Source organism: Lithobates pipiens, unplaced genomic scaffold (assembly GCF_037356315.1).
Source record: "Lithobates pipiens isolate NorthernLeopardFrog02 unplaced genomic scaffold, aLitPip1_a1.2 Scaffold_8, whole genome shotgun sequence".
NCBI lineage: Eukaryota > Metazoa > Chordata > Amphibia > Anura > Ranidae > Lithobates > Lithobates pipiens.
This window is the reverse complement of record NW_027507903.1, coordinates 440405082-440418144: the sequence shown is the minus strand read 5'-3', so window position 1 is coordinate 440418144 and position 13063 is coordinate 440405082. Positions and strand designations below refer to the sequence as shown.

Genomic DNA, 13063 nt, shown 5'->3' with positions numbered 1-13063 from the left:
CTTTCATAGTAACATGCTGACTGTTTTAGGTAGCGTGAGAGTGATTTCATGGTGTGTTTACAACATTCCTCAATCCTGACTGCAAAATATGTGATGTTAGAAGTTTGTTACAAACTTTGTCAGTCAATTTTATTGGAAAAACGACATACTGAAACAATATTTAAGGCTCATGCACACTGACACATTTAAGCATACACCGCAAGAATTCCGCATATTTTTACCCCCGAAGTTACAGATGTTGACATACAGCAGCGACCTGCAGGGGCTGACTGGCAACTTTTGGCAGCGGGGGGCAAGTACAACACAGAGGCCCATGGGGCAGTGACTCAACCCTCCTCCCGCTCTCCCTCTTCTCTGCCTCCTCCCCCTCTCCCTCTTCTCTACCTCCTCCCGCTCTCCCTCTTCTCTGTCTCCTCCTGCTTTCCCTCTTCTCTGCCTCCTCCCTCTCTCCCTCTTCTCTGCCTCCTCCCCCTCTCCCTCTTCTCTGCCTCCTCCCCCTCTCCCTCTTCTCTACCTCCTCCCGCTCTCCCTCTTCTCTGCCTCCTCCTGCTTTCCCTCTTCTCTGCCTCCTCCCTCTCTCCCTCTTCTCTGCCTCCTCCCCCTTCCCTCTTCTCTGTCTCCTCCCGCTTTCCCTCTTCTCTGTCTCCTCCCGCTTTCCCTCTTCTCTGTCTCCTCCCGCTCTCCCTGTTCTCTGCCTCCTCCCGCTCTCCCTCTTCTCTGCCTCCTCCCCCTTCCCTCTTCTCTGCCTCCTCCCGCTTTCCCTCTTCTCTGCCTCCTCCCCCTCTACCTCTTCTCTGCCTCCTCCCGCTCTACCTCTTCTCTGTCTCCTCCCGCTTTCCCTCTTCTCTGCCTCCTCCCGCTTTCCCTCTTCTCTGCCTCCTCCCGCTCTCCCTCTTCTGTGCCTCCTCCCCTTTCCCTCTTCTCTGCCTCCTCCCGCTTTCCCTCTTCTCTGCCTCCTCCCCCTCTACCTCTTCTCTGCCTCCTCCCGCTCTACCATTTCTCTGCCTCCTCCTGCTCTCCCTCTTCTCTGCCTCCTCCTGCTCTCCCTCTTCTCTGCCTCCTTTCGCTCTACCTCTTCTCTGCCTCCTTTCGCTCTACCTCTTCTCTGCCTCCTCCCACTCTCCCTCTTCTCTGCCTGCTCCCCCTATCCCTCTTCTGTGCCTCCTCCCCCCTCTTCTCTGCCTCCTCCCGCTTTCCCTCTTCTCGGCTTCCTCCCTCTCTCCCTCTTCTCTGCCTCCTCCCCCTTCCCTCTTCTCTGCCTCCTCCCGCTTTCCCTCTTCTCTGCCTCCTCCCCCTCTACCTCTTCTCTGCCTCCTCCCGCTCTACCTCTTCTCGGTCTCCTCCCGCTCTACCTCTTCTCTGCCTCCTCCTGCTCTCCCTCTTCTCTGCCTCCTCCCACTCTCCCTCTTCTCTGCCTGCTCCCCCTATCCCTCTTCTGTGCCTGCTCCCCCTATCCCTCTTCTGTGCCTCCTCCCCCTCTTCTCTGCCTCCTCCCTCTCTCCCTCTTTTCTGCCTCCTCCTGCTTTCCCTCTTCTTTGCCTCCTCCCGCATTCCCTCTTCTCTGCCTCCTACTCCTCTCCCTCTTCTCTGTCTCCTCTCCCTCTCCCTCTTCTCTGCCTCCTCCCACTCTATCTCTTCTCTACCTCCTCCCGTTCTCCCTCTTTTCTGCCTCCTCACGCTCTACCTCTTCTCTGCCTCCTCCCCCTCTCCCTCTTCTCTGCCTCCCCCCGCTTTCCCTCTTCTCTGCCTCCCCCCTTCTCCCTCTTCTCTGCCTCCTCCCGCTCTCCCTCTTCTCTACCTCCTCCCGCTCTCCCTCTTCTCTGCCTCCTCCCCTCTCACTCTTCTCTGCCTCCTCCCCTCTCCCTCTTCTCTGCCTCCTCTCACTATCCCTCTTCTCTGCCTCCTCTCACTCTCCCTCTTCTCTGCCTCCTCTCACTCTCCCTCTTCTCTGCCGCCTCCCGCTTTCCCTTTTCTCTGCCGCCTCCCGCTTTCCCTCTTCGCTGCCGCCTCCCCTCTCCCTCTTCTCTACCTCTTCTCTGCCTCCTCCCGCTCTCCCTCTTCTCTGCCTGCTCCCCCTCTCCCTCTTCTGTGCCTCCTCCCGCTTTCCCTCTTCTAGGCTTCTTCCCGCTCTCCCTCTTCTCTGCCTCCTCCCGCTCTCCCTCTTCTCTGCCTTTCCCTCTTCTCTACCTCCTCCCGCTCTCCCTCTTCTCTGCCTCCTCCCGCTCTCCCTCTTCTCTGCCTCCTCCCACTCTCCCTCTTCTCTGCCTCCTCTCCCTCTTCTCTGCCTCCTCCCGCTCTCCCTCTTCTCTGCCTCCTCCCCCTCTACCTCTTCTCTGCCTCCTCCCGCTCTACCTCTTCTCTGTCTCCTCCCGCTTTCCCTCTTCTCTGCCTCCTCCCGCTCTCCCTCTTCTGTGCCTCCTCCCCTTTCCCTCTTCTCTGCCTCCTCCCGCTTTCCCTCTTCTCGGCCTCCTCCCCCTCTACCTCTTCTCTGCCTCCTCCCGCTCTACCTCTTCTCTGCCTCCTCCTGCTCTCCCTCTTCTCTGCCTCCTCCTGCTCTCCCTCTTCTCTGCCTCCTTTCGCTCTACCTCTTCTCTGCCTCCTTTCGCTCTACCTCTTCTCTGCCTCCTCCCACTCTCCCTCTTCTCTGCCTGCTCCCCCTATCCCTCTTCTGTGCCTCCTCCCCCTCTTATCTGCCTCCTCCCGCTTTCCCTCTTCTCGGCTTCCTCCCTCTCTCCCTCTTCTCTGCCTCCTCCCCCTTCCCTCTTCTCTGCCTCCTCCCGCTTTCCCTCTTCTCTGCCTCCTCCCGCTTTCCCTCTTCTCTACCTCCTCCCCCTCTACCTCTTCTCTGCCTCCTCCCGCTCTACCTCTTCTCTGTCTCCTCCTGCTCTACCTCTTCTCTGCCTCCTCCTGCTCTCCCTCTTCTCTGCCTCCTCCCACTCTCCCTCTTCTCTGCCTGCTCCCCCTATCCCTCTTCTGTGCCTCCTCCCCCTCTTCTCTGCCTCCTCCCTCTCTCCCTCTTTTCTGCCTCCTCCCGCTTTCCCTCTTCTTTGCCTCCTCCCGCATTCCCTCTTCTCTGCCTCCTACTCCTCTCCCTCTTCTCTGTCTCCTCTCGCTCTCCCTCTTCTCTGCCTCCTCCCACTCTATCTCTTCTCTGCCTCCTCCCGTTCTCCCTCTTTTCTGCCTCCTCACGCTCTACCTCTTCTCTGCCTCCTCCCCCTCTCCCTCTTCTCTGCCTCCCCCCGCTTTCCCTCTTCTCTGCCTCCCCCCCTTCTCCCTCTTCTCTGCCTCCTCCCGCTCTCCCTCTTCTCTACCTCCTCCCGCTCTCCCTCTTCTCTGCCTCCTCCCCTCTCCCTCTTCTCTGCCTCCTCCCCTCTCCCTCTTCTCTGCCTCCTCTCACTCTCCCTCTTCTCTGCCTCCTCTCACTCTCCCTCTTCTCTGCCTCCTCTCACTCTCCCTCTTCTCTGCCTCCTCTCACTCTCCCTCTTCTCTGCCGCCTCCCGCTTTCCCTCTTCTCTGCCGCCTCCCCTCTCCCTCTTCTCTACCTCTTCTCTGCCTCCTCCCGCTCTCCCTCTTCTCTGCCTGCTCCCCCTCTCCCTCTTCTGTGCCTCCTCCCGCTTTCCCTCTTCTCTGCTTCCTCCCGCTCTCCCTCTTCTCTGCCTCCTCCCGCTCTCCCTCTTCTCTGCCTTTCCCTCTTCTCTACCTCCTCCCGCTCTCCCTCTTCTCTGCCTCCTCCCGCTCTCCCTCTTCTCTGCCTCCTCCCGCTCTCCCTCTTCTCTGCCTCCTCCCCCTCTCCGTCTTCTCTGCCTCCTCTCCCTCTTCTCTGCCTCCTCCCGCTCTCCCTCTTCTCTGCCTCCTCCCGCTTACCCTTTTCTCTACCTCCTCCCACTCTCCCTCTTCTGTGCCTCCTCCCCTTTCCCTCTTCTCTGCCTCCTCCCGCTCTCCCTCTTCTCTGCCTCCTCCCGCTCTACCTCTTCTCTGCCTCATCCCGCTCTCCCTCTTCTGTGCCTCCTCCCCCTCTTCTCTGCCTCCTCCCGCTTTCCCTCTTCTCGGCTTCCTCCCGCTCTCCCTCTTCTCTACCTCCTCCCGCTCTCCCTCATCTCTGCCTCCTCCCCTCTCCCTCTTCTCTGCCTCCTCCCCTCTCCCTCTTCTCTGCCTCCTCCCGCTCTCCCTCTTCTCTGCCTCCTCCCCCTCTCCCTCTTCTGTGCCTCCTCCCCTCTCCCTCTTCTGTGCCTCCTCCCCCTCTCCCTCTTCTCTGCCTCCTCTCGCTCTCCCTCTTCTCTGACTCCTCCCACTCTCCCTCATCTCTGCCTTGTCCTGCTCTCCCTCTTCTCTCTGCCTCCTTCCCCTCTCCCTCTTCTCTGCCTCCTTCCCCTCTCCCTCTTCTCTGCCTCCTTTCACTCTTTCTCTCTTCTCTGCCTCCTCCCCCTCACCCTCTTCTCTGCCTCCTCCCCCTCACCCTCTTCTCTGCCTCCTCCCCCTCACCCTCTTCTCTGTCTCCTCCCCCTCACCCTCTTCTCTGTCTCCTCCCCCTCTCCCTCTTCTCTGCCTCCTCCTGCTCTACCTCTTCTCTGCCTGCTCCCCCTCTCCCTCTTCTGTGCCTCCTCCCCCTCTTCTGTGCCTCCTCCCGCTTTCCCTCTTCTCGGCTTCCCCCCGCTCTCCCTCTTCTCGGCTTCCCCCCGCTCTTCCTCTTCTCTGCCTCCTCCCACTCTCCCTCTTCTCTGCATTTCCCTCTTCTCTACCTCCTCCCGCTCTCCCTCTTCTCTGCCTCCCCCCGCTTTCCCTCTTCTCTGCCTCCCCCCCTTCTCCCTCTTCTCTGCCTCCTCCCGCTCTCCCTCTTCTCTACCTCCTCCCGCTCTCCCTCTTCTCTGCCTCCTCCCCTGTCCCTCTTCTCTGCCTCCTCTCACTCTCCCTCTTCTCTGCCTCCTCTCACTCTCCCTCTTCTCTGCCGCCTCCCGCTTTCCCTCTTCTCTGCCGCCTCCCGCTTTTCCTCTTCTCTGCCGCCTCCCCTCTCCCTCTTCTCTGCCTCCTCCCGCTCTCCCTCTTCTCTGCCTGCTCCCCCTCTCCCTCTTCTCTGCCTGCTCCCCCTCTCCCTCTTCTGTGCCTCCTCCCGCTTTATCTCTTCTCGGCTTCCTCCCGCTCTCCCTCTTCTCTGCCTCCTCCCGCTCTCCGTCTTCTCTGCCTTTCCCTCTTCTCTACCTCCTCCCGCTCTCCCTCTTCTCTGCCTCCTCCTCCTCTCCCTCTTCTCTGCCTCCTCCCCCTCTCCCTCTTCTCTGCCTCCTCTCCCTCTTCTCTGCCTCCTCCCGCTCTCCCTCTTCTCTGCCTCCTCCCGCTTACCCTTTTCTCTACCTCCTCCCACTCTCCCTCTTCTGTGCCTCCTCCCCTTTCCCTCTTCTCTGCCTCCTCCCGCTCTCCCTCTTCTCTGCCTCCTCCCGCTCTACCTATTCTCTGCCTCATCCCGCTCTCCCTCTTCTGTGCCTGTTCCCTCTTCTGTGCCTCCTCCCCCTCTTCTCTGCCTCCTCCCACTTTCCCTCTTCTCGGCTTCCTCCCGCTCTCCCTCTTCTCTGCCTCCTCCCGCTCTACCTCTTCTCTGCCTTTCCCTCTTCTCTACCTCCTCCCGCTCTCCCTCATCTCTGCCTCCTCCCCTCTCCCTCTTCTCTGCCTCCTCCCGCTCTCCCTCTTCTCTGCCTCCTCCCCCTCTCCCTCTTCTGTGCCTCCTCCCCTCTCCCTCTTCTGTGCCTCCTCCCCCTCTCCCTCTTCTCTGCCTCCTCTCGCTCTCCCTCTTCTCTGACTCCTCCCACTCTCCCTCTTCTCTGCCTCGTCCTGCTCTCCCTCTTCTCTCTGCCTCCTTCCCCTCTCCCTCTTCTCTGCCTCCTTCCCCTCTCCCTCTTCTATGCCTCCTTTCACTCTCTCTCTTCTCTTCCTCCTTCCCATTTCCCTCTTCTCTGCCTCCTCCCCCTCACCCTCTTCTCTGTCTCCTCCCCCTCTCCCTCTTCTCTGCCTCCTCCTGCTCTACCTCTTCTCTGCCTGCTCCCCCTCTCCCTCTTCTGTGCCTCCTCCCCCTCTTCTGTGCCTCCTCCCGCTTTCCCTCTTCTCGGCTTCCCCCCGCTCTCCCTCTTCTCGGCTTCCCCCCGCTCTCCCTCTTCTCGGCCTCCTCCCACTCTCCCTCTTCTCTGCCTTTCCCTCTTCTCTACCTCCTCCCGCTCCCCTCTTCTCTGCCTCCTCCCACTCTCCCTCTTCTCTGCCTCCTCCCGCTCTCCCTCTTCTCTGCCTCCTCCCGCTCTCCCTCTTCTCTGCCTCCTCCCGCTTTCCCTCATCTCTGCATCCTCCCGCTCTCCCTCTTCTCTGCCTCCTCCCCTTTCCCTCTTCTCTGCCTCCTCCCCCTCTCCCTCTTCTCTGCCTCCTCCCCCTCTCCCTCTTCTCTGTCTCCTCCCCTCTCCCTCTTCTCTGCCTCCTCCCGCTCTCCCTCTTCTCTGCCTCCTCCCGCTCTCCCTCTTCTCTGCCTCCTCCCGCTTTCCCTTTTCTCTACCTCCTCCCCTTTCCCTCTTCTCTACCTCCTCCCCTTTCCCCCTTCTCTGCCTCCTCCCGCTTTACCTCTTCTCTGCCTCCTCCCGCTCTCCCTCTTCTGTGCCTCCTCCCGCTTTCCCTCTTCTCGGCTTCCTCCCGCTCTCCCTCTTCTCGGCTTTCTCCCGCTCTCCCTCTTCTCTGCCTTTCCCTCTTCTCTACCTCCTCCCGCTCTCCCTCTTCTCTGCCTCCTCCCCTCTCCCTCTTCTCTGCCTCCTCCCCTCTCCCTCTTCTCTGCCTCCTCCCGCTCTCCCTCTTCTCTGCCTCCTCCCCCTCTCTCATTTCTCTGCCTCCTCCCCCTCTCTCACTTCTCTGCCTCGTCCTGCTCTCCCTCTTCTCTGCCTCCTCCCCCTCTCTCACTTCTCTGCCTCCTCCCCCTCTCTCACTTCTCTGCCTCCTCCCGCTCTCCTCTTCTCTGCCTCCTCCCGCTCTCCTCTTCTCTGCCTCGTCCTGCTCTCCCTCTTCTCTGCCTCGTCCTGCTCTCCCTCTTCTCTGCCTCGTCCTGCTCTCCCTCTTCTCTGCCTCCTCCTGCTTTCCCTCTTCTCTGCCTCCTTCCCCTCTCCCTCTTCTCTGTCTCCTCCCCCTCACCCTCTTCTCTGTCTCCTCCCGCTTTCCCTTTTCTCTACCTCCTCCCCTTTCCCTCTTCTCTACCTCCTCCCCTTTCCCTCTTCTCTGCCTCCTCCCGCTCTACCTCTTCTCTGCCTCCTCCCGCTCTCCCTCTTCTGTGCCTCCTCCCGCTTTCCCTCTTCTCGGCTTCCTCCCGCTCTCCCTCTTCTCGGCTTCCTCCCGCTCTCCCTCTTCTCTGCCTTTCCCTCTTCTCTACCTCCTCCCGCTCTCCCTCTTCTCTGCCTCCTCCCCTCTCCCTCTTCTCTGCCTCCTCCCCTCTCCCTCTTCTCTGCCTCCTCCCGCTCTCCCTCTTCTCTGCCTCCTCCCCCTCTCTCATTTCTCTGCCTCCTCCCCCTCTCTCACTTCTCTGCCTCCTCCCGCTCTCCTCTTCTCTGCCTTCTCCCGCTCTCCTCTTCTCTGCCTCCTCCCGCTCTCCTCTTCTCTGCCTCCTCCTGTCCTCCCTCTTCTCTGCCTCGTCCTGCTCTCCCTCTTCTCTGCCTCCTCCCCCTCTCTCACTTCTCTGCCTCCTCCCCCTCTCTCACTTCTCTGCCTCCTCCCGCTCTCCTCTTCTCTGCCTCCTCCCGCTCTCCTCTTCTCTGCCTCGTCCTGCTCTCCCTCTTCTCTGCCTCGTCCTGCTCTCCCTCTTCTCTGCCTCCTCCTGCTTTCCCTCTTCTCTGCCTCCTTCCCCTCTCCCTCTTCTCTGTCTCCTCCCCCTCACCCTCTTCTCTGTCTCCTCCTCCTCACCCTCTTCTCTGTCTCCTCCCCCTCACCCTCTTCTCTGTCTCCTCCCCCTCACCCTCTTCTCTGTCTCCTCCCCCTCTCCCTCTTCTCTGCCTCCTCCCGCTTTCCCTCTTCTCTGCCTCCTCCTGTCCTCTCTCTTCTCTGCCTTCTCCTGTCCTCCCTCTTCTCTGCCTCGTCCTGCTCTCCCTCTTCTCTGCCTCGTCCTGCTTTCCCTCTTCTCTGCCTCCTTCCCCTCTCCCTCTTCTCTGCCTCCTCCCACTCTCTCTCTTCTCTGCCTCCTTCCCCTTTCCCTCTTCTCTGTCTCCTCCCACTCACCCTCTTCTCTGTCTCCTCCCACTCACCCTCTTCTCTGCCTCCTCCCGCTTTCCCTCTTCTCTGCCTCCTCCTGTCCTCCCTCTTCTCTGCCTCCTCCTGTCCTCCCTCTTCTCTGCCTCCTCCCGCTTTCCCTCTTCTCTGCCCCCTCCCCCTCTCCCTCTTCTCTGCCTCCTCCCCCTTTCCCTCTTCTCTGCCTCCTCCCCCTCTCCCTCTTCTGTGCCTCCTCCCTCTTCTCTGCCTCCTCCCACTCTCCCTCTTCTCTGCCTCCTCCCCTTCTCCCTCTTCTCTGCCTCCTCCCGCTTTCCCTCTTCTCTGCCTCCTCCCCCTCTTCTCTGCCTCCTCCCGCTCTCCCTCTTCTCTACCTCTTCCCGCTTTCCCTCTTCTCTGCCTCTTCCCGCTCTCCCTCTTCTCTGCCTCTTCCCGCTCTCCCTCTTCTCTACCTCTTCCCGCTCTCCCTCTTCTCTGCCTCTTCCCGCTCTCCCTCTTCTCTGCCTCTTCCCGGTCTCCCTCTTCTCTGCCACCTCCCCCTCTCCTTCTACTCTGCCTTCTATCGCTCTCCCTCTTCTCTGCCTCCTCCCGCTTTCCCTCTTCTCTGCCTGCTCCCCCTCTCTCTCTTCTCTGCCTCCTGTCGCTCTCATTCTTTTCTGCCTCCTCCCCCTCTCCCTGTTCTCTACCTCCTCCCGCTCTCCCTCTTCTCTGCCTCCTCCCCCTCTTCTCTGCCTCCTCCCACTCTCCCTCTTCTCTGCCTCCTCCCGCTCTCCCTCTTCTCTGCCTCCTACCGCTCTCCCTCTTCTCTGCCTCCTCCCGCTCTCCCTCTTCTCTGCCTGCTCCTGCTCTCCCTCTTCTCTGCCTCCTCCTGCTCTCCCTCTTCTCTGCCTCCTCCCGCTTTCCCTCTTCTCTGCCTCCTCCAGCTCTCTCTCTTCTCTGCCTCCTCCCGCTTTCCCTCTTCTATGCCTCCTCCAGCTCTCTCTCTTCTCTGCCTCCTCCCCTCTCCGTCTTCTCTGCCTCTTCCCAACTCCATCTGCCACTTTCATCATCCAGAGCCTGCCGGAGAGTGTTAGAAGTGTGATTACTGACGGATTGTGCATAGATCAGAAGCTCAGTGCAGTCATTTATTTGCTCTTAATGAATGCTGCTATGTAGTATCATTCAGTAAGAGATCAGTATATGCTGGGATCTCTCTGATCCCAGCTTGCACTGGCTACCTGCAGATGATAGGAGTCCAGGGGTGGGAGTGGGGGATCAGTGGCAGTGTTTGAGGGGGTCGATGGGATCAGTGGCAGTACTGGGTGGGGATGGAATCAGTGACAATCACTTGCTGTCCCCTGACAGTCAGTATCCACTCGGTTCCCCCTGCCTGCATGCAAGAGAGGGGGAGAGAGAGAAAGTAGGGGTGAGAGAGAGGGGGATTCGAGAGAGAGAGGTGGATGTGAGAGAGAGAGGGGGTGAGGGGGGAAGAGGGAGGGGGAGAGGGGGGATAATCGAGAGAGAGACAGAACTTGCAGTCCTTCAAGATGTTCTGCTGGCTATTGTTAGAGCCTTTTAAGGGTATTGGTGCACTTAACAACAGTCCCAGTTAAGCTGCATGTAGTATAGGTAAAGTATAGGTAGAGTATAGTCTCAGTACAGGGGCAAGGTAGCTGTCGTTCAGATGCTGTAAAGAATTGGTATAATGCAGTATAATTATATACAGTATATATTAATCATTTTTATTATATATTAGTAATTATATACAGTATAATTAATTTATAATGCATGGGTTGGTATAGGTACAATCAGTGGCGTAACTAGAACCTGCAGGGCCCCGATGCAAGAAACAATGAAGGGCCCCCCTGAACCCTAGCCAGGGCCCTTCCCTCCGAGTCCGTTGGTGGAACTCCAGGGCGTGGTCACAGGTATGACCTTTGTGTGCCCTGTAATTCCACCACTGGTATCAGTGTTTTTTTTTATTATTATTATTATTATTTTTTTTTTAGGTGCTCCATTGGGGAACTGTCCCTAGGCAGGATGGGGTCCCCATCCCCAGAGGAGATGAGGTCCTTTTCTCCAGGGCAGATGAAGTTACTGCCCCCAGGTGAGAAGGGGTCCCTGTCCCCAGGGGAGGTGGAGGTCCCTGTCCCCACATGAGAAGTTGTCCCTGTCCCCAGGGGGAGATGGAGGGGGTATGTAATGGTGTGTGGCGGATGGGGTCCTCTCACTCACCATGACCAAGCTGTAGGCCGCTCACTCATCCATGTTGGCCTGGGCTCCATCCAGTGTGCTGGACGGGCGATCAGCATATCTCCCAGAAAGACCTTTCATCATCTGTGTATGACGGGGGAGGAGGGGGGCTGGCAGAAAAGCCTGCAGTGTCCTCCGGGGAGCCGGCTCTCGTAGGGCTGCACTGCATCTATGTGCTTAAAGTTTGTTTACCCGGGAGAAGTATGCAGTGCAGTGTGGGCCAAACTCGGGGGGGGGGGGCGGGACTCTGGCTGGGGAGAACAGACATTGGACTGAGCGGCAATGCATGGAGCAGGTGAGGGGTACTCTGAGGAGCCGGCCGAGGACACAGGTCATGCGGGGAATGCACAACTAAATAGCAGCCAGTGCGATTTTTGAGCATGGAGCTCTGCTAGTCACCCTCCACCTCCAGCCACCCGTTTGCATGGTGCACTGGTACCCCTAGCTGCCTATGCTGCTGCCGGCCATATGTAGAGGGGGCTGCATGGGCCCCCTGCATCACAGGGCCCAGTTGCGGTCGCGACTGCTGCACCCCCTATAGTTACGCCCCTGGGTACAATCAAGGTTTGTAATAAGTGTATTGCATGCAGCATGGGTGCGGTGTGGATTGGCTACACTTGGTGTCCAGCTCTCAGTTGCTCAGTCCCTGCTAGCAGTATTAGCAATTTACAAATAACCCACCAGTCACTCTGATGCTCTCTCCTTGAAAACCTCTGGTGATCAGCAGTGGGAAGCAGAGGGTAAGTGAACACTTCAGTCTCTCTGTGGCAGCGGTGCAGGTGCTGTGATGTGGGCAGTGCTGCATTGCCCTCTGGTGTCCACAATTCCAGTCTCAGATCTTTGCTGGTATGGTCCCCCACTGTCAGTTGAACATCCAGACAGAGGTGCTGTGTCTCTAATTCCCTCGGTGCCAAGAGGAAGAACTTTCCCAAGCAGTTTAATAAAAATCATCTATCCACTTTTCCTTCTGCACAGTGCCAAATGTGTTCTGTAGTGTAAGGAGTCTATAGATTCCATTATATGTAGAAAAGGGATGAGCATAAAGCTCATAGAATAGGAAAAGACTCTGGAAGGAAATTTCCTAAAAAAAAATTTTTGTGTGGGAGCAATGGGGACTATTGCGGTATCGTATAATCAAACAGTAAATTTTTAAGAATAAAGATTCAATAGCATTTTATTATAAATACCTACACAAGGATAGTAAAAAGGCATAAACACATGACAAAACAGATAATATATTCAATCCAAAAAAGAGGAAAACATAATATACAAAAGTGATTGAAAAATCCCCAGAAGAGAAGGGGATTTTTTACATAAATATAGGGTTGACGTATAAATCGACCGGTTTCGCGGCACTGAAAACGCCGCTTCCTCAGGAAACGTCACCTACAAATTTTCAACTTCTTTTCAAGTCCTCCGTCCATGGTCTATCGAACTTTCTGGTATACCCTAAATGGACTGTTATCACATTTTTTCTAGTTCCTCATCGCATAGTGCGTCTCCCCATATTTTACACCCCCCGTGTCCGCCCCCAGGGGGGGCACCCCAATTTTGGGTGTCTCGATTTTGGTCGCTCCAGTGTTAAGGGGCTTGAAGGGCTCCAGGTGAGTCATGACGTTTTCTACCACTATCAATTCTGGCTGTACTGTATTTATGTGTTTATGGTTTTATTTGAGATTATTGTATCTATTGAATTGTCATATTATTATATATGTTTTTTCTGTCTATACCAAATTTGTAGGTGACGTTTCCTGAGGAAGCGGCGTTTTCAGTGCCGCGAAACCGGTCGATTTATACGTCAACCCTATATTTATGTAAAAAAATCCCCTTCTCTTCTGGGGATTTTTCAATCACTTTTGTATATTATGTTTTCCTCTTTTTTGGATTGAATATATTATCTGTTTTGTCATGTGTGTTTATGCCTTTTTACTATCCTTGTGTAGGTATTTATAATAAAATGCTATTGAATCTTTATTCTTAAAAATTTACTGTTTGATTATACGATACCGCAATAGTCCTCATTGCTCCCACACAAAAAAATTTTTTTAGGAAATTTCCTTCCAGAGTCTTTTCCTATTCTATGAGCTTTATGCTCCTCCCTTTTCTACATATACTAAACGGGACGATGGTATCTTGTTTAAATTTGAGGCTTCCCCATTATCTAAGATTCCATTATATGGCAGCCATCTCAAACCTGCTTGGCTTTGGCTCCACTCCTACTGGGCGGAGAAGGATGGGGCAGTATCTCAGTAGAGGAAAAGATGAATAAAGGGCAATGTCTCTTTCTCCATATTGCTGTAGCCCAGAATGTGGCTAGATCAGGTCAGTTATATCATGGAAAGTTTGATACCCTCAAAAAACAAATTTTTTAGTATTAAGCACATACACATTTGTGTACAAATTGTGTGGTCTTTTCCACTGCATATTGAATACCCCTTAATTCTCCCTGTAATAAGCATATAGCAGTTCAATTGAAATCACTTAAGGTATAATGGCAATATATATGCACATATAATAGGTAGCGCCACTGACCCCATTTCAGTATAATTCTTTTAATGTAAGGCTCCGGTTAGGGGAGCTTTATTCTTAGGAGAGGCTGCAACTGAGATTGCTGATCTAA

At 56.2% G+C, this 13063-nt stretch overlaps 1 protein-coding gene across 1 annotated transcript in view; it reads left to right on the top strand.

Moving 5' to 3' along the window:
* SMIM3 (small integral membrane protein 3) overlaps positions 1-13063 on the top strand; it is a 57905-nt gene that overhangs the window by 39290 nt on the left and 5552 nt on the right. The gene's annotated exons all lie outside the window — the stretch shown is intronic.